Source organism: Cnephaeus nilssonii (genome assembly GCF_951640355.1).
Source record: "Cnephaeus nilssonii genome assembly, chromosome: 24".
Lineage (NCBI taxonomy): Eukaryota > Metazoa > Chordata > Mammalia > Chiroptera > Vespertilionidae > Cnephaeus > Cnephaeus nilssonii.
The window spans coordinates 12,342,186-12,362,157 of record NC_137095.1 but is presented as its reverse complement, the minus strand read 5'-3'; positions in this window follow the sequence as shown (position 1 = coordinate 12,362,157).

Below are 19,972 nucleotides of genomic sequence, written 5' to 3'. Positions count from 1 at the left end.
ATTAAAAATATTTAAAAATCATCATGCTAGAAAGCAGAATTTTGTGAACTTCTTTATATTTACTTGTTTATTATTTTTAAAAAATTTCAATTATACATGGGGTCGTCATTAACTTTTTGTGTGCATCGGATTTTATAAAGTGTTCACACCCACTTACTTCCCAGATATTAGCCTGATTTTAGAAACGAGGAAATCTAAACCGAGAGAGGTTAGGTAGCTACTGAATCATTAGGAGTCGCCAGAGGGACAAAGAGTTAGAGGAGGTGGTGCTCAGATGAGAAGTTGCATCGGCCCCTTAACTGGAGCCCACAAGCCTGACACAGCTGCTGAGCTGCTGGGTCACTGGGGAGGTCAGTTTCGAATCCACTGCAGAGGCGCCACTGTCAGTTGGTCTGGAATTGGCTCGAACTGCCAGATTCTGGAATAATCCACATGAAAATGCCTAGTAATTGCTGGCAACTGCCACTCTGTTGAAGTTAGAAGCAGAAAGCCTCTCTCGGCTTCCTGCCTTCTCATTTCTTTCCAGTGCCTCCTGTTAGTAGGATTGACCGGGCAGTCAGGGGGCCAGGGAGTCTGAGAAATGGAGGCTGCAGACTCCCCGTCCTGCAGAACAGACTAGAGAAGGGTGGGCATGAGTGGGAGGAATGACAGGCAGATATTCAGGACACCCACTAGCTGGAAAGCGGTACAGGTGGGCCACCCCATGCTGCCTCTCTGACATGCACATGTTTAATGGCAAAGCTCTACTACTGAGTTAATCTTATTCACTAGAAAATTCATGTTTGAATTAATTTAACTCACTGGACTTGAAAATTCTTATTTCTTAGGCCCCAAAACTGGTTCATTTGTCCATTGATTCCTACTCTTTATTAAACTTTGAATATGATCTTTCAAAGGAGAGAATACATTTTCCATATTGGTGAGTTTATGAATATTGGCATTGGGGCCTGTGGATTGAAATCTTAGCATTCGGGAACCCTGCTGGGAGCTGATGTTGCTACTCATTATACTCATTATGGCATTTGCTCATGCCCCAGAGAGAGCATTTGAAGCTGAAAGGGCAATTTATATTCTTGTTTGCAACATCTCAGTGATTGGGTGGCAATTCTTAAACGGTATCTAGAGCCAAGTGGCATTAGATTTTCCCATTGCAGGTACCCTTTCAATAATGATCATTTATCATATGCCCCTGAATTGGGTACTGGGGATAGCAGAATAGGGAAGATAACGTTTTCTAATAGTTGACCCAAATTAAGATAGCATCTATTAGTCCTCAGCAAACACTTTTTTTTCCCTCTGAGAAAAACATTTCATCTTTAGTAGTATATTTTCTTTTCTTTTTAAAGATACTACTTCAGTCCAACCATTGGTTGAGCATCAACCCAGGAAGCAAGAGGTCACTGGTTTGATTCCTGATCAGGGCACATACCCAGGTTTGCAGGCTCGATTCCAAGTACAGGGTATGCAGGAGGCAGCCGATTGATGATGTTTCTCTCTCATCGATGTTTCTATCTCTCTATCTCTCCCCCTTCCTTTCTCTCTAAAAATCAATGAAAACATTCCACTTCAACCCAAGGAATCAAAGACGAAGGAGGGACGTTAAGGAAGATACATTTTCTATCATAATCTATTCCTGGGGTGGCCTCCAGGTCATTCAGATATTCATCCTGGTTTGTAGCATTGGTCATCTTGAGAGACCTGTTACCTGATAATGGAAGGCATATTCTGTCCTGGCTTCACTCTGATCTTGCTGTGACACAAGGACATGGATGTGACAAGCAGACAAAAAAGGGAGGGTGATTCTATAACTCAGGACCATCCAAATATTCCCCAGCAGTAGAGCATGGGACATGATGGCTCTGAGGTGACTCAGCTATGTTGCAAACAGCCTTGAAGTCAGGGACATTTGTCCACCTTAGTATCTTCACCATATTAGGTACTGCACATATTAGGTTCTCAATGATTTAGTTACTTTATTAAACAGCGAACATTTACCCTTATGTAAGTTATTGGTGATTATCTCTATACAGGTCAAGATTTTCCAAGTTTGTTTCCCTATTTCCACCATATGGAATGACTTGTTCCCCTGTAGGTTCTGCTCAAATGCCACTGCATGCATAAGACCTTTCTTTTTTAAGAAATATATTTATATAGATTTGAGAGAGGAAGGCAGAGGGAGAGAGAGAGAGAAACATCCATGATGAGAGAGAATTATAGATCGGCTGCCTCCTGCCCGCCCCCTACTGGGAATTGAGCCTGCACACGGGCATGTGCCCTGACCAGGAATCAAACTGTGAACTCCTGGTTCATAGGTTAACGCTCAGCCACTGAGCCACAGCTGCTGGGCCATAAAACTTTTCTTGAGTCTTCTGAGATGACAGTGATGTCCATTTCCTCTGAATATCCACTAGCACACTTTCTGTCCCTCTCTGAGGACACTGGGCTTTCTGTCATGTATTTGTACCACATGTCCATGATACTCAGTTCTGTTACTTAAGAGAAGATCCATGTTGTAGAACTGTAGCAGTATCAGATCTGCATGAGACAAACACAGCTTCAAACTCAGGCCACACCAGCCAAAATCTGGGTGACAATGAGCAAAGGACTTGAATTCTTTTAATTTAATTTTCCTCATTGTAAAACGGAGCTAATAATGACTCCTTCAGAGACTTTGGGGTGGGGGGTGGGGGTGGCGATTACATTCAATAAGATCAAAGTAGCATTCAAAATTATAGTCCCTTCACCCAGATTTATCTTTGAGACTTCCCAGAACCAAGGACAGTCCCTCGTATGAAGTATATACTCAATTAAGTTTTGTTTGTTTGTTGAATTGAATTAGGGCAGTGAAATTACTGGTCCAGAAAATGCTAATGAGATTTATGTGGAAAAAAATGGTTCTGTTGCCAACAAGATTGGGAATCATCAAGCTCTATCTGAATACATTTTTAAAAATGTGATTTAAAAAACCTTTTGATATTCTAATGTGCATTATTTGGCTATATATCTCTTCATAGAAAATCTCACAGGGCTAGTGTTCATTGCAGCAGAGGCTTGGAAATAAAAAAAAATAGCCTACTGATAAGATATTCATGGATGGACATAGAGGGTTATGCTAAGTGAAATAAATCAGTTAGAGAAAGACAAATATCAAATGATTTCACTCATATGTGGAAGTATAAGAACAAAATAAATGAGTAAATAAAATTGAAACAGATTCATAGATGCAGAGAGCAGACTGATGGTTGCCAGAGGGGATGGAAGGGTTGGGGGTCTGGGTGAAAGAGGTGAAGTGATTCAGAAGTACAAATTGTTAGTCATGGGGATATAAATTACAGCATAGGGAATATAGTCAATAATCTATACTAATAAAAGGGTAATATGCTAATTAGACTGAACATCTTCCAGACGACCTTCCGGACATCCTTCTGGACAAAGTCATGGTGGCGGGGCTGAGGCAGAGGCGGTTAGAAGTGATTAGGCAGGTAGGGGAGAGCAGTTAGGGGGATCAGGCTGGCAGGCAGGTGTGCGGTTAGGAGCCAGCAGTCCCGAGGGGTCCGGGATTGGAGAGGGTGCAGGCTGGGCTGAGGGACCACCCGCTCCCATGCACGAATTTCGTGCACCGAGCCTCTAGTATTATAATAACTCTGTATGGTGCCAGTGGGTACTGGAAATATTGAGGGGAACACTTTGTAAAGGATTGTCTAACCACTATGCTGTACACCTGAAACTAAGACGAAATAATATTGAATGTAAACTGTAATTGAAAATTTTAAATTTAAAAATTAATAACAATAAAAATAGGCTCGTAGCTGTAGAGATTGGGAGGAAAGCCTGTCTGCCCTCAGGGTGTCTTTCCTGCCTCAGGCAGGCGGGAAGGCCCTGCAGAGACCCCGGAGGGTGGCATAACCTAGGCAGAGTCCCCGTGGCCCCCAGTCTGATCCTGGAGGCGCCTCAAGATGGCTTGGCAGCCACAGAATGTCAGCTATCGCTCATGGGCTGACTCACAGGAACCAAGTCTAGTGACTGATGAATAAACATTAATCTGAATGTGTTAATTTGTCATTAGCATTCTTCAGGTAGAATATACCATATGAATTGGCCCCATTACATAAATTCTGCCCTTATTGGCCGATCTGCAGAGAAGGTGGAATTTGGATTGGAAGGTTTATTGGTAAGCCTGCCTCAGAAGTAGGGAATTACTCAACTGAGTTTAAAAGGTGTCTCCTCAGCTAAGCCTTCCATCCCTTCTCCATCCCTCTCTCCTCATTTATCCATTCGAGAGATACTTCTTGAAAACCAGCCATGTGAGGCAGTATAGCAGAGAGCTCTGGAGTGAGACTCGCGATTTTTCAGTCACAGGTCTTCTGCTTGCTAGCCATGTGTAGGGGTGGGGGGGGCGGTGGGGGGGGGGAGAAGTTATTTAACTCAGTGCCTCAGTGTCCTCCTGTGAGACAGCACCCACTCCAACCAAGTTAAAGACATTACAATACGCAGATGACTTCCCAGGGCACCTGGCACCGTGGGTTGCATACCCCTTTGATGTGCAAATAGGAAAATAGCATAGATAGGTTTTCTGTTTTGTTTTTTCACATTGGGAAATGGACTTTCAAAGTGATTAATTGCTCTGCACTAGGCCACAGGAGCAGAGTTTGTTCAGATCCAAGTTGTAAAATCTGTTTATTTTTGAAAGTCATGAATTTTTGGTTCCTTGGGCAAAGAAATAAATCGTAATAGCTATGTGGACACTCATTTTCCTTTTAAATAGTTCCAAGCGTTTAGAAATCTAGGTTGGACTCCTGGTTACTTTGTTTATCATCAACTTTTGATTGATTTTGTCATTTTCCATATTTAGCTCCTGTAATTTGAACTTGCAACAAATGATACCCTAGCAAATGAGATCAATTTTCCTCTGAGATATTTTTTTAAAGAAATTACAGCCCTCCCAGATGCATGTTCTTAGGAAGGAAACAGTGTGTTGGGCAATTTCCATTGCTTCTGGTTGTGATCAAATTGAATTTCAGGCAGGCATCTTCAAGCTATGCCCTAATTAAGGGGACAGATACTGTCAGCTGGACTGTTCAGGCCGTTGCCCATCTGGTATAATCATGTTTATGAGCAGGATCTGCCTTTGCTTGGCTTGGGCAATAGCTCAAATCAGCAGAGCAGGGCAATCGCATCTCCTAAGTAAGAACCAGGGCCCACTTTTCACCTATCACTCTAGCTGGGAGGTTATGATTATAAACCTGCTGAATAAGTATATGGATCCCTGCCCTGCTGGAGCCCCATTAGGCTCATGGCATCCCTGCATCCATCCCCCAACCCATCCCTGCATCCATCCCCTCACCCATCCCTGCATCCATCCTCCCACCCATCCCTGCATCCATCCTCCCACCCATCCCTGCATCCATCCCCTCACCCATCCCTGCATCCATCCTCCCACCCATCCCTGCATCCATCCTCCCACCCACCCCTGCATCCATCCCCTCACCCATCCCTGCATCCATCCTCCCACCCATCCCTGCATCCATCCTCCCACCCATCCATGCATCCATCCTCCCACCCATCCCTGCATCCATCCCCCCACCCATCCCTGCATCCATCCCCCCACCCATCCCTGATTCCACCCCCTCCACCCATGCATCCATCTCCCCACCCATCCATGTATCCTTCCCCACACCCATACATGCACCCATCCACACAGCCATTCATCTATATTTATGCTTGCTTCTATCCATTCCTGTAAACAATGCTTGAGCCCCTCATATGTGCTGGATGTACTATTGACCCAGGGTGTATTATTATGAAAACCAGAATATTGCTATTCTTAAGAAGCATTTGGTGCAATGGAAAAAGTCTCAAAAACATATGGATCTAAAGCATAAAGACTGTTTAAGGAAGAGTATGAAAAATTCTTACATCAATACTGTATCCATGCAGTATTGTATTCTGTCTGAGAATAGTGATTGTGCCAAAGGGGGACTGGAAGCTGACTTTCGCTTCGGTGTTTTCTCAAAGGAACGCGCCTTTGATAAGTGATTTGTATTTCTATGATGGATGTTGCTATGTCGATCTCTTGACAAAACCAATGGCAGACAGCACTGGGGGAAAGATTTTCAGTAACACAGGTGTGAGTAAACTGATATCGCTGCTTTCTATCACGCGAACAATTTAGGGATCCGAAACAATATCTTTGGGAATGGTACTCCTTTCCCCATAGCCCACTCAGATCCCAGCCAGTGTGGCGGCTCTTGTCATGTAAATGAACAATGCAAGAAAGTTGCTAGAATTCTCCTTGGTTCAGCAATGCCTGTCATGTGCTTTTTCACCAAGGGTTTAGTCCAAGTTGTGTTAACAGAAGACTGAGAGACTAGACTGTGCTTTGAGGCACCTGTGGGAAGAAGGGTAGGCAGAGGAAGGTCTACCGACGAAGCCAGGTCATTGGCCTCAAAGTGCCCCTTGACTTGGAGTGGTAAGCACACAATGCAATATACAAAACTGTACATTTGAAATCTATATAATCTTATTAACCAGTGTAACTCCAATATATTTAATTAAAAAACTCAAAAAACAGAGCCCTGGCTGGTTTGCTCAGTGGTTAGAGGGTCAGGCTGTGGACTGCTGAAGGGTTGTGGGTTCGATTCCTGATCAAGGGCAGGTACCTCAGATGTGGGTTCTCTCCCGGCCCCCAGTCAAGGCATGTGTGGGAGACAACCAGTCAAGTCAATGGAAAAACACTCACCTCAGGAAGAAACCCTTCCCACTGTCTTGTAGGGAGAAATGCATTTCATGTCTGTTACCCTCACTAATACAGAATAAGTAGGATTAGTAGACTTTGTTTCCAACCTTTATTTTCCTTTTGGAGATTTCCTGGAGATGGCAGGAAGCATCGCTGGCTCCTGCAGGCCCCAGGAGGGTTTCGCCCCAGGACCCATTGATGCCGCATGTAAAATGACTGCAGGGCAGATTATACTCTGTGGGACATCAAAATGCTGCAAGTCCTCATTAAATGTTCCACACAAACAACATCAAAGGGGAGTACCCCCTGTCATGCCGTTGGTATAAATCTTATTGTTCAGTTTGGGGCAAAGGGCAGGGAAAAGGGGGATACCTACAATTATGTCAACAGTAAACATTTTTTTATTAAGAAAAAGGGCACCGAAACTACACGCATGCTCTTTGAGAAGCAACAGATATGCATGTAGCTCAATGGCCAGGCATTTGAGTAGCCAAAGGAGCATATTTCTTTGGTTCCATTGAAATTATTACCTAGATTCTTTTCTTCTCTCTTTTCTTTTTTCCCCTCCCTCCCTCCCTCCCTCCCTCCCTCCCTCCCTCCCTCAAACCTCACTGGAAGGTATTTTTCCCATTGATTTGTAGACAGAGTGGGAGGGAGGGAGGTGGGGATATCCTATATAATAAAAGTCTAATATGTTAAGTGTCTGACCGTTTGTTCAACCATTCAGCCATTCGCTATGATGTGCACTGACCACCAGGGGGCAGATGCTCCAACCGGTAGGTTAGCTTGCTGCTGGGGTCCAGCCGATTGGGACTGGGCGAGACAGGCTGACACGCCCTGGAGCCCTCCCGTGGTTCCTCCCCGGCCCCGATCATGCACCGGTGGGGTCCCTCTGCCTGGCCTGCACCCTTTTGCAATCCGGGACCCCTCGGAGAATGTCAGATAGCCAGTTTTGGCCCAATCCCCACAGGCCAGGCCGAGGGACCCTACGGGTGCATGAATCCGTGCACTGGGCCTCTAGTGTATATATCTCAAACCTGCTTACCCTTTGGTCCCAGGGCTGACGCTCTAACCATTGAGGAAAACTGGTCAGGGGCTCTTTTTTTTTTTTTTTTGTTAATCCTCATCCGAGGATATTTAGAGAGAGTGGAAGGGAGTGGGAAGGAGAGAGGGTCTTTATTATCACTAAAGAGAAGTCTGCTGTTAATTCTAATGTAGCTCTTTCTATGGAACTGATTTTTTTATTTTTTCTTTATTCTGCTTGGGAGTCAATGTACTTTATCAAACTGAATACTCATTCCTTTTATAAATTATGGAAAATTCTAAGATATTATCTTCCAATGTTACTTTTCTCCTATCTCCTCTTGCTTTCCGTGACTATTTTTAGATATGTGTTGAAGTTTTCCATTCTGTCTTCCATGTCTCTAAACCTTTCACACGTTCTGTTTCTTTACTTCCCAATTCTAGCGTCCCATTTCATAATTTTCCCTTTAGCTATGTCTAATATGCTATTTCATTTCTCCATTGAGCTTAATTATGTTTTCATTTCTAGAAACTTCATTTGGTTCATTTTCCAATTGACCTGTTCATTTTAGTTCTGTCTCATTCTTTAATTACGATTTTTATTTCCTTCATCTCTGTAATAATTTTAAACATATATAGTATATTTTAGTTATCTCTTATTGTTGCATAAATTTGAATTTTGAGGGTGCCAATTTTTCTGATACTGTATCTACATGCTTCTTGGTATTTTTTTTCCCTCATGTGCTTCTAATTTTTCATTGTGAGCTCACTTTCAGTGGGATTATTAATTCTGTGAGAATAAAATGAAATGTTATTTGAGGAAAAGTTGCTGAATTGTGGGTCTACATTTACTTGTGCTTGATAACTTGGGCATTTTCCCATCACATTACTAGTTTTTTCATGTTGAGTTCTCATTGGTATTCCTACACCACGGAAACGAAAGTCTTTGGAAATGCAGAAAACTTCAATTTAGACTCTGTTCTAAAAGAGGGTTAGAGCAAAGGAGGGAGGGCAGATGGGTCACTTGGAAAGCACATGGAGACCCACCAGATGCCATTTCTAGTGCTTTTGCATCGAGAGCTAAGCTCCTTAGCATTCAGCATTTAAATTCCAAAGAATCTGGAAGGAAGATGATCTCTTCCTTGCCAAAATGATTCTTCATTCAACACTGACAACTAGTAGCAGCTTATACTCCAAAGGACACAGGGATGGAAACCCATGCTCTGTACTTCACATTCCCCAACTGTTCAAGCTGCTCTTCCCTTCATTGAAAACGAGTGCATAAGCCCTGTCTGGTTTGGCTCAGTGGATAGAGCATCGGTCTGCGGACTCAAGGGTCCCAGGTTCGATTCCAGTCAAGGGCATGTACCTTGGTTGCGGGCACATCCCCAGTAGGGGGTGTGCAGGAGGCAGCTGATCGATGTTTCTCTCTCATCGATGTTTCTAACTCTCTATCCCTCTCCCTCCCTCTCTGTTAAAAATCAATAAAATATAAAAAAAGAGAAAACGAGTGCACAAGACATCCTTAAATATGGTTAGCATCTTAGACTTCTAAGTTCTGGCTTCATGCTACAACACATGTCGGCCTTATTTAGATATACATGGCCTCCTGGCAGTACCAGGAGGGATTAGATGCATATATCTTGTGGCTCCCATAGCAAGGGTCTGATTTAAACGTTTTGGACTAGGTTTGATTGGTACTTATTTGATATTAAGGATAACAACAATAATCACTAACATTCATTACGGCTTTATATGGGTTGGGCACTATAGAAATATTTTGTATTAATTATGTCATTTATTCATTCCAAACTTCTAGTTACCCTAAAAATCAGAAAACGGTGACTTGGAGAGTTAATAACTTGCACATGGCCATGGACTTATGGAATTTAGATTTGAGTTTAAACAACCTTGCCTGGCCGGCGTGGCTCAGTGGTTGAGTGCCAACCTATGAACCAGGAGATCGCCACGCAGTTTGCTTCCCGGTCAGGGCACATGCCCGGGTTGTGGGCTTGATTCCCAGTGTGGGACGTGTTGGAGGTGGCTGATCAATGACTTTCTCATCATTGTTGTTTCAAGCCCTCTCTCCCTCTCCTTTCCTCTCTGAAATAGATAAAAATGTATTTAAAAAAATAATAAAACATTATACCAGAAAAATAACTCCCCCGTTCTGGAAATGACCATCTCAAGCTACAAAAATACATACTTGTAAGGTGCATGGCACAGTGGATTATTCCTTCTTCTCTGAGGGGACAGCCATCCTTCAATACCTGTGCATGGCAAGACACAAGCCAGAGAAGCAGACTGCTTTGTGAGACTGACCACTAAGGCTACACCACAGAGAGAACTATACATGTCGCAGCATTATCCACGGAACCGAAGTATAGCACCACTTCTGACTCTGCCGCCTTCTTGTTCATTTGTGCAGTTCCAGGTTTGGAACATTTGCCCCCAGGCAAAAATAGTCACATTATGGATTGTGATGTTCTTCTTCTTATTTGTGAAGTAATGAGTCTATTCCTTTTGCAATATTGAAATCATTTTAGGGACAGAATAAAAACAGATGCATTTCCATAAACAAAATAGCACCCCTTTTATGGTTTTAAATGTAATGCATGTTCATGGAAGAAAATACAGAAAGTATATGGAATAAAAATAGTCACCCAGATTTCTATCTCTAAGAGACACTAATTGTGGTTAGCATTTTAGTGTTTTGAATGACATTCTTTTTTACCATGAATAACCATGTGCATGTGTCTGTCTACATTTATAAAGCTACACATACACGTGTCCCTTTTTAAATTGAAATTGGGTCATATGCTTTTCACAGCATATAATACTGAGCAATGCACTATATCATTCAAGAATTGAAGATGTGATTTTTATAATATGGCTGCATTATAATCCATCTATGCATTTACCACAATCACAATAAATGTCAACATTTGTCCATTGAAGATTTACAGTGTTGCCAACATTTCAGTGTTGTGATTGATCCTATGATCTACACTCTGGTACAAATACCTTTGTATACTTCTTTATTTTCTTAAGAGAATTACTAAGCATGGAATTAATGGGCCAGTGCATCTCATTTGTAAGCCTCTTGATATAAATTGTCAAATTGCCCTCCAGAAAGATTGTAGCAGCTTACATTCCCATCATTGGTATATGAAGCTGCCAGTTTCTAGTACTTCCATCAATTCTAAACCTGTTCTTTAAAAATTAATTTTGCCATTTTGATAAGCCAAAGTGGGCTTTCTGTTTCATTATCACTTATTAGCAAGACTTATTTTTTCTTCTATATGGTTATGCAATTTAATATTTTCTGTTGAGGATTATCCATGTTTTTCACAAATTTTTCCATTGGCATTTGTCTTTTTTCTTGTTAATTTGTCAGGGAACTTCATAATGTAAAGTAGGGATGGGGAACCTTTTTTCTGCCAAGGGCAGTTGGATATTTATAACAACATTCTCAGGCCATACAAAATTATCAACTTAAAAATTAGCCTGCTATATTGGGTCAAACATTTAATTAGCTCACACCTAATGTCTTGGCAGGACCACACCAAATGATTTCAAGGGACTTAATGTGGCCCACTGGCAGATGTTCCCCATCCCTGATGTAAATAAACTTGTAATATACACTGAGTGGTCAGATTATTATGATCTCTGAATGCATAATAATATGGCCACTCAGTATATATATATGTGTGTGTGTGTGTGTGTGTGTGTATGTGTGTGTGTGTGTATATATATATGTGTGTGTGTGTGTGTGTGTGTGTGTGTGTATGTGTGTGTGTGTGTATATATATATATGTATATTAGAGGCCCAGTGCATGAATTCGTGCGTGGGTGAGGTCCGGCCTGCCAGGGGGAGGGGACAAGGGTGGTTGGCTGGCCTGCCTGCTGGTCGAACTCCTGGTCGAGGGGACAATTTGCATATTAGCCTTTTATTATATAAGATATACACTGAGTGGCCAGATTATTATGCGTTCAGAGATCATAATAATCTGGCCACTCAGTGTATGTTTTGTGTTTTTTTATTGACATCCCCCCACCCAATTTATTTTACACCGTCATTGATTTACAGAAGGCTTTCCAGAAATTATTTGGTTTATACACTTTTTTTTTTGGTAATTACTTTTCTATTAAAGTTCTTTCCAATCTTAAATTAGATATTCAACTATGTTTTATTCTGATTTTTTGTATCTAAAAGCTTCTTTTAAATATACTATGAGGTGTCAATCTAACTTAGTTCCCCAAATTGTTAACTAGTTGCCCCATACTATTTACTGAATATTCTTTCCCCTGTAGTTATCTAAGATGCTACCAAAGTATATCAATTCTTACATTATGACAATACTCAATAATTACAGGAGTTTTGCAATAACTTTTATCAATCTTTTGCCCAGTATTCATACAAGTTTGGCAAAACACTGGTCATTATAGAAGCTGGGTAATGAGTACATGTGCTTATCATGAGGGTTCTATTCCTTTTCCTTTGGACTAAATTTTTCTCCAATGAAATGACTTTATTACAGTTATAGTTACAGGAAGTCTAAGCCTTCATATCCGAACGCCTTTCTGTTCCTCAAATTCAATATCTAGTCAGTTATCACCAAATCCTAATATGGCCTGTACAACATCGATGCCACTTCAGCTCAGGCAGCTGTCTCTCCTTCCCGGGGCCTCCTGCCCGAGGGCTCACTGCTCCCAGCACTCTCACACATCTTGTCACGCCCGCTTTTGCACTGAGTTCCTTTCCAGCCAAGCTCCGCTGTGCACGCTGGCCTTAGTTCTCCGCTGAGCTCACTCTGCTGTGTCTCACCTTGGTTCATCTGTACCTGACTCTCTACTTGGAAAGCATCCACCCTCCTTGTCTACCTGGCAAACTTCTGTGGCCCCTTCAATACTCAAATGTCGGGTTCTTTTCCCAGCATTACAAAGGGTTCTGCAATCTGGAGAAAGGAGCTGATGGGTAGATGATTAAGAAGGAGCCCAAGGACGAAAGATAATTTTGAAAGGCATTGGGGGGGGTCAGAGGATGGTCAGCTAAAGGAGCTGAAAGACTACCTCCTTGTCTAGGACCCTTGCTTTTATTAACACAATTTGTCCTAAGGCAAGGTGGAGATAATACACTTCAAAGGGTAAGATTTACAGAAGCATTGTTCAGTTTGGGGAATAGCCTACAGCTATTCAGGTGTTTGGCCAACAGGAGGCAATAACATGCAGATTTAAGATGCTCTGAGCTGTCTGGCAGCAAAGGATTATACTATTCAGGTTTGGGGGAAGTGCCCTTCAGCCATCCCAGATGATTCAGCCCTGCTGACATGCTGGAATTGGCTTCCAGCACTCAACGGGGGCTCCATCCTTAGGAAGCCTCCCTGGGGTCTGCAGGGCACCGCCAGCCCTGAGCACAGCCGGCTGCCCTCTCCTTGGGGCTCCACCCCTGAACACAATGCTGTGTATTTGTTTATGTGTCTAGTCTTAAAGGGACCTGAGGGTCATGCACGCTTGTATAACCTCAGTGCCTAGAAAACGGTCAGTGAATGGTTGATGTGTGAGTAAAAAGAAAGTCTGCATTCTGAACCCACATGAAAGAAGCAATTATCCTCAATTGGAATGTAATTGTGGCAATTTTTCTGCCTCTCATTTCCTGAGTGTGGTTGTCCCTCCAAGTTTCGTCCTAACAAGATGCAGGTTTACCATGAAACTCAGGGAGCTTAAGTGTCAGGGCCCCTCGATGCACACACTTCTTTCCAGGCCCGAGGGTGAGCCTTCACAAAGTGTCCGCATGGCCACAGGGTATTGTACGTAACGTGCGCACATCACGCGTGTCTTCCCTTCCCTGTCCTCTGCTAGTGGACGGTGGCAGAGTGAACACAGAGACTTTTGGGATTCAGCTAAGGGACAGTTGAGTTGGGAAGATAGTCATTTGAATGTAGTCATCTCTTTTTATATGCTTTGCAGTCATTTCTGCACATAATTAAGTTACGCTTAGCCAACCCGGTGAAGGGAAGGTGACTCCTACGCGCTCTGACTCATCTGAACTCGTGACACAAAGTTACGGGGCCAGATGTCCTATGATGGGATGTGTCCCAAAGCACCTGGCACTGTCATTATGTGAACACTAGTAGCCCATTTGCAGGAAGAATCCTGCAAGCGGCCGCTGCAGCCACATGCACTGCCGCTGCAGCCGCTGCACTGCCACCCGCCCCGCTCCGCCCCACCCCGCCTTGCTCCGCCCCGCCCGGGCTTTCCCTCTGGCAGCCACCTTGCTTTCCGCTTTTCCTCCCTCTTCCTTCTAAGTTGTCTTCAGTCTTCACTCCTCCCTCCCTCAGCATATGCAAATTAACCGCCATCTTTGTTGTGTAATTTGCATACTCACCCTGATTGGCTGGTGGGTGTGGCTTGGGTGTAGCGAAGGTGCGGTCAATTTGCATATTACTATTTTATTAGGTAGGATTGGAGAAGGAGCCTGGGGGTTTTCCTCAATTACTCTGGCCCTTTGCCTCTCAATGGACAAGAAAGGGGAGGGGGTGTTCTCTTGATACCTGGTGTGTATATCTGGGCTCCAGGCTGCCTTTGACTCCTGGCTGGATGTTTTTTTAAAAAAATATATTTTTATTGATTTCAGAGAGGCAGGAAGAGGGAGAGAGAGATAGAAACATCAATGATGAGAGAGAATCATTGATGGGCTGCCTCCCGCAAGCCCCACACTGGGGATCGAGCCTGCAACCCGGGCATGTGCTCTTGACCGGAATCGAACCTGGGACCTTTCAATTCACAGGCTGATGCTCTATCCACTGAGCCAAACCAGCCAGGGTCTGGCTGGATGTTTTTGGAGGGAATAATATGGTCGACTCACCCCTGGCTCAGTGGGACTTTAAGCCTGGTGTCCTTCTCTGATCCACCTGCTCCCTCCATGGGTAGCCTCTTCAAGGCACTTTCTCCCTGCGTTCTTCCCAAGCTTTCTAGTTGCATTCAGTGCGAGAGGCAGGGCGGAGTGTTTTCCTGTGTCTTTCTACAACCAGACTGCAGTTACGTGTTAAAGATATTGTCTGTAATTATACAGTTTGATACCTGTTTATTGTGGATGATACACAATATGCAGCTAAGGAAAAAAAGACAGTGAAAATGACTCACGACCACACTTCATTGTAACTTCTCTTTATGTGCATTTTAAGCAAAATTAGATCATGCTGTGGCTTTTTCCTCCACTTCTCATTTCCATGGTAATGTATATTTTTCTGCAAAATCACTTTTCAAAGCTGCATGGCAAGCATTTCCTCCTTTGGGGGTGCACTACTTTTTAAAAACTAATGTCTTATCATTAAATATTCAAGTTGTACAACTTTTATGTTGGTCATAGCCAATGTGTAAATGGCTGGAGAAATCACAACAGAGGCTTACATTCTCTTTAGTCACCATTTGAATTGTTGTTGCTGTTAATCCTCACCTTTTCCATTGATTTTTTAGAGAGAGAGGAAGGGAGGGGGAGAGACAGAGAGAGAGAGAAATACGGATGTGAGAGAGACACATCAATTGGCTGCCTCCCGCATGCACCCCAACCAGGGCCAGAGATTGAGCTTGCAACCGAGGTACATGCCCTTGACTGGAATCGAACCTGGGACCCTTCAGTCCACAGGCTTACCCTCTATCCACCAAGCCAATCAGACTAGGGCACGCATTTGAATTTTTGAAATAAAAAAAGATTCTGTTATAACTCCCTCCCATCCCCAATTAGCGAAACTTATGCTCTAGAAATGGACCACACTTCAAATGCAGTGATCCAGATTCTTAGACAACAGGATAAGGAGCTGCTGTAAAAATAACGTCCCACATCTAAGCACAGAGGGAGCGCCATCTGGGGTTAGATGCCTGGAAGAGGAGCCAACAGTGTAGTGTCCTTAAAATAAGCGCATTGCCATTGTTTTTGCGTGTCTCTGCAACTCGGCCCCTGCCACACACAATAAAGATGCCACGGTGCCTGCACTGTGGCGATAAGACGCCACGGAGAAGTGCTGGCAGATGGCCGTGGTTTACAAAAGAGCCCCAGACTCTTTAATTAAGTCCTCCTTTCACCCTTATTAAAATTTGGGAATGATTACCATGGAAGGTGTACTGTATCTCAGAAATAAGTCATAGCAATTTCACAGGCTGGAGTATAGCTTTTTGTTGCTCTGTGGCTTTATAAATGGGCAAGCATATCAAAAATCCTTCTGCACCCACTTAGGGAACCCTCAGCTAAGCTTGCTTACTCTGCTGACACTATTAGAGAAGTGGCAGCTAGTTGGCCAGTTATAGTATCAATGAAGGCAAGGTGAACATACACACCCAGCCCTGTCGGTGTGGCTCAGTGGACAGAGCATCAGCCCGTGGACTGAAGGGTTCTGGGTTTCATTCTGGTCAAGGGCACGTACCTCAGTCACAAGCTCGATTCAGGGCTGGGAGGGAACCAATCGGTGTGTCTATCTCACATCGATGTTTCTCTCTTTGTCTTTCCCTCTCCCTTCCACTCTTTCTAAAAATCAATGGAAAAAAATATCCTCAGGTGAGGATTAACAACAACACAAATACCCTCCCACACTCATGCACACATATGTGTATCGATGTGTGTGTGTGTGTGTATAACAGTAACTTCATGTATGATATTCTATCAGACCTACGACTTGAAGCCCCCTAAGATATTTTAAGGATACATTGTAGAATATTCTATGATATCTACCTATAAATTTTATTTTATAACTAGAGGCCCAGTGCATGATTGAATCATGCACGTGTAGGGTCCCCTACACGCTTTCGCTTTCGATCGCGGGGGAGCTGGGTGCCTGTCTGCTGGTGCACCAGACCTTGCAGAAGCCTCCGGCGCAGTGGAGGCTTCTGAAAGGCCTGGTGCCGGAGTAGACAGGCACACAGCTCCCCCGCTTTTGATGGTCCACGGAGGGACGTGAGCTCGCTGCCCCAGAGGCCCCTTCTGTGCCGCAGCGCAGCCATGGCGCAGACGCTGAGCTCGCGCCGCCAGCTCAGCGTCCTGCTGGCCCAATCGGCTACCCCGGCCACTCCGAGTCCCGCCCCCTGCGCCTCCCGCTGGCCCAATCGTGGGCGTAGCGGAGTGATGGTAATTTACATATTACCATTTTATTAGGTAGGATAAAAACTGAGGGTTTCACAGAAAATATGAAACACTCTATGAGGTTAATCCGTACAAAATCTGGTGCCTTGGAAATAAAGAGGCCAGGTGTTGAGATGTAATAGTAATAAGATGATCTTTGTAATAACTGATATTTAAGGAGCATTTATTTTGCACTGAACTCTGAGCTACTTTCTTTTTATGCCTTTGACAGTTTTAGATCAGTCTTTTTTTTTTTTCCAACAAGGAAACAGAAGTTTGGAAGAATTAAGTAGCCTATCCAAAGTCCCATAATGTTCAAGTTCTGAGTGTAGCATTTGAACTGGGTCTCCCTGACCCCAGGGCCTTGTGTTTTGTTTGTTTTTTAAAAATATATTTTACTGATTTTTTACAGAGAGGAAGGGAGAAGGATAGAGAGTTAGAAACATCAATCAGCTGCCTCCTGCACACTCCCTACTGGGTATGTTCCCGCAACCAAGCAAAACCAAGGTACATGCCCTTGACCGGAATCGAACCTGGAACCCTTGAGTGCGCAGGCCGATGCTTTATTCATCCACTGAGCCAAACCGGTCAGGGTGCAGGGCCTTGTTTTTAACCACCTCTTTTCTTTCTCCTGTCTTCCCTGTTCCAGACCCAGAATTCCCTCAAGCCTCTAAGTTCATTTGATCTCATCCCATTTTTGGTATCTGGATTCTAGTCCAATCATGCCATCTTCTTGTTGTTGTTGTTAATCCTCACCCCAGGATATACTTTTCCATTGATTTTTAGAGAGAGTGGAAGAGACAGAAGGAGGGAGAGAGAGAGAGAGAGAGGAACATCGATGTGAGAGAGACATATCTGTCAGTTGCCTCCTGCATGTGCCAGGACCGGGGCCGGGGATGGAACCTGCAACCCAGGTACATGCTCTTGACCAGAAATCAAACCTGCGACCCTTCGGTGCATGGGCTGGTGCTCTAACCCCGTGGTCGGCAAACTGCGGCTCGCGAGCCACATACGCTCTTTGGCCCCTTGAGTGTGGCTCTTCCACAAAATACCATGGCCTGGGCGAGTCTATTTTGAAGAATTGGCATTAGAAGAAGTTTAAGTTTAAAAAATTTGGCTCTCCAAAGAAATGTCCATCGTTGTCCTGTTGATATTTGGCTCTGTTGATTAATGAGTTTGCCGACCACTGCTCTAACCACTGAGCACACCGGCTAGGGCTCAGGGGCATCTTTGAAGGAGTGACAATATGTTTTTTAAAAAGGTACTTCTGAACTTTTCCCTTCCTTTTGCTGCAGATGTTAGAATAGGTTCAGTAAGGAAGCAACTCTGCACATGTGGCAGGGAAATGCGGAAACATTTCACATGACAGCCGTTTGCCCCTTCCCTGCACAAGGGAGAGCATCCTGCTCTGGCCTCAGAGCTCTGTTCCTTATGTTCACATCGCCCAGGCGGAGGGGGCGCCTTGCAGCCGGGGTTGGGCTGATCATGTCAGTGGGGAAATAAACACAAAACGGGGGAATGTGAGGATGGGAGCCGTTTGGAGAAGAATGGAAAAGGATTTGTGGGAAAACAAAACAATAAAGGTGGGAGAAGCTTTAAAGGGGGGAAACCAAGGGCCCGTGTGGGTGGGGAGGAGGGATATGGGGGAGCTTGGGAAAAGGGCTGGGGAAACTGTGGGGCAGCGGATGGAAGAAACAAAGATGGGGCATGAAGAGGCAAGGGCGCAGCAGAGTGAATGGCGCTGCTGTAGTCACTGGGTTTCCTTTCCGATTCATCCGAAGATGAAAAACGTGTGGCAGCGTTTTCATCATTCTTCATGGCTGGTCTTTATTTCTGTAAAAATGACCTCAGGCCTGAGCTTCACGGGCCCATTGCAAACGTGTAATACACACTTCTTTTTAAACGTGTGCTTTGGTTAGAACAGTTGTTTAGGTTGCATTCTTTTGAAATTCAGTTTTATCTATTTTTTATTAGATTCTAAAATCTTGGTTGTCAGCTCAGAATCTCCCACTGGGAGCTCTGTAGCTTTAATGGGCAGATTTCCATGTAAGCCGAGGAGAGAAGGCGTGTGTGAAATGAACAAATCCAGAAGGAACAGAAGTTTACGTTTTTAGGTTGTTCTCTTGAAAATAGGATAGGTGCCTTCAATGATTTATAGAACGCCTTTGGTAGACAGTATATTTGAAATGTATCCCATGAAGCAGCTATGTTGAAATGAATAGTGATCACTTACAACAGAGATGTCAGTCTTCCTAGTATGACATGCTATTTGTTGAGCACCCACTGTGTGCCAGGCATCGAACTTCCTGTCTAGAATGCAATGATCCACTTATGGAACAATCTGCTCACAGGCTTCCAACCTGGGACGGAAGTGAGCACGTAACGACACGCAGGCAGCTCCACTCGCTCCCATAATAGACTAACCTGTGCAGGCATCTATCCCATCGGTCCTATGGTGACGGTTCCACTCCTGACAAACTCCCCAGCTACTAACAATTCTAACCTGAGTTTTGGTGAAGAAAAGGGGAGTTGGCAGAGCAATTCAGACTTGCAAATACAAGTGACTTATCCCCAAGGAATTACAGCTTGAAAAGAGTTCTTGCAGCTCTAGCTAATAAACACCAGCCAGCAAGCCAGCCTTTGCATATTTGTAGCCAAGGAAATAAGCCATGTGGGTCTGCTCTAAGGCCTTTCCCAGTCTTGCCCCTACTTACCCTAATGCCTTGCTCCTCAGCGTCCCTTGCAGATGCCCAGAGGCCTGTGCCCAGGTGCCCAGGTGCCCAGAGGCCTGTCATAATTGAACGCAGTATGTCTTCATTTCCTCGATTAGATTAAGATAAAAACCATTTGATTTTATTTTACCAGTAAAATGCTCAAAAAGTAAATTTCCATGGGCCTAAGTTTTGCAACTCTCCTAAGACCCTTGACAGCTGAAAAACACTTGAATATGTTTTATTGAGTTCGGAGAGAGAGAGAAACATCCATGATGAGAGAGAATCATTGACCGGCTGCTTCCTGCACGCCTCCTACTGGGGATCGAGCTCACAACCCGGGTATGAGCCCTGATGGGAATCAACCCATGACCTCCTGCTTCATGG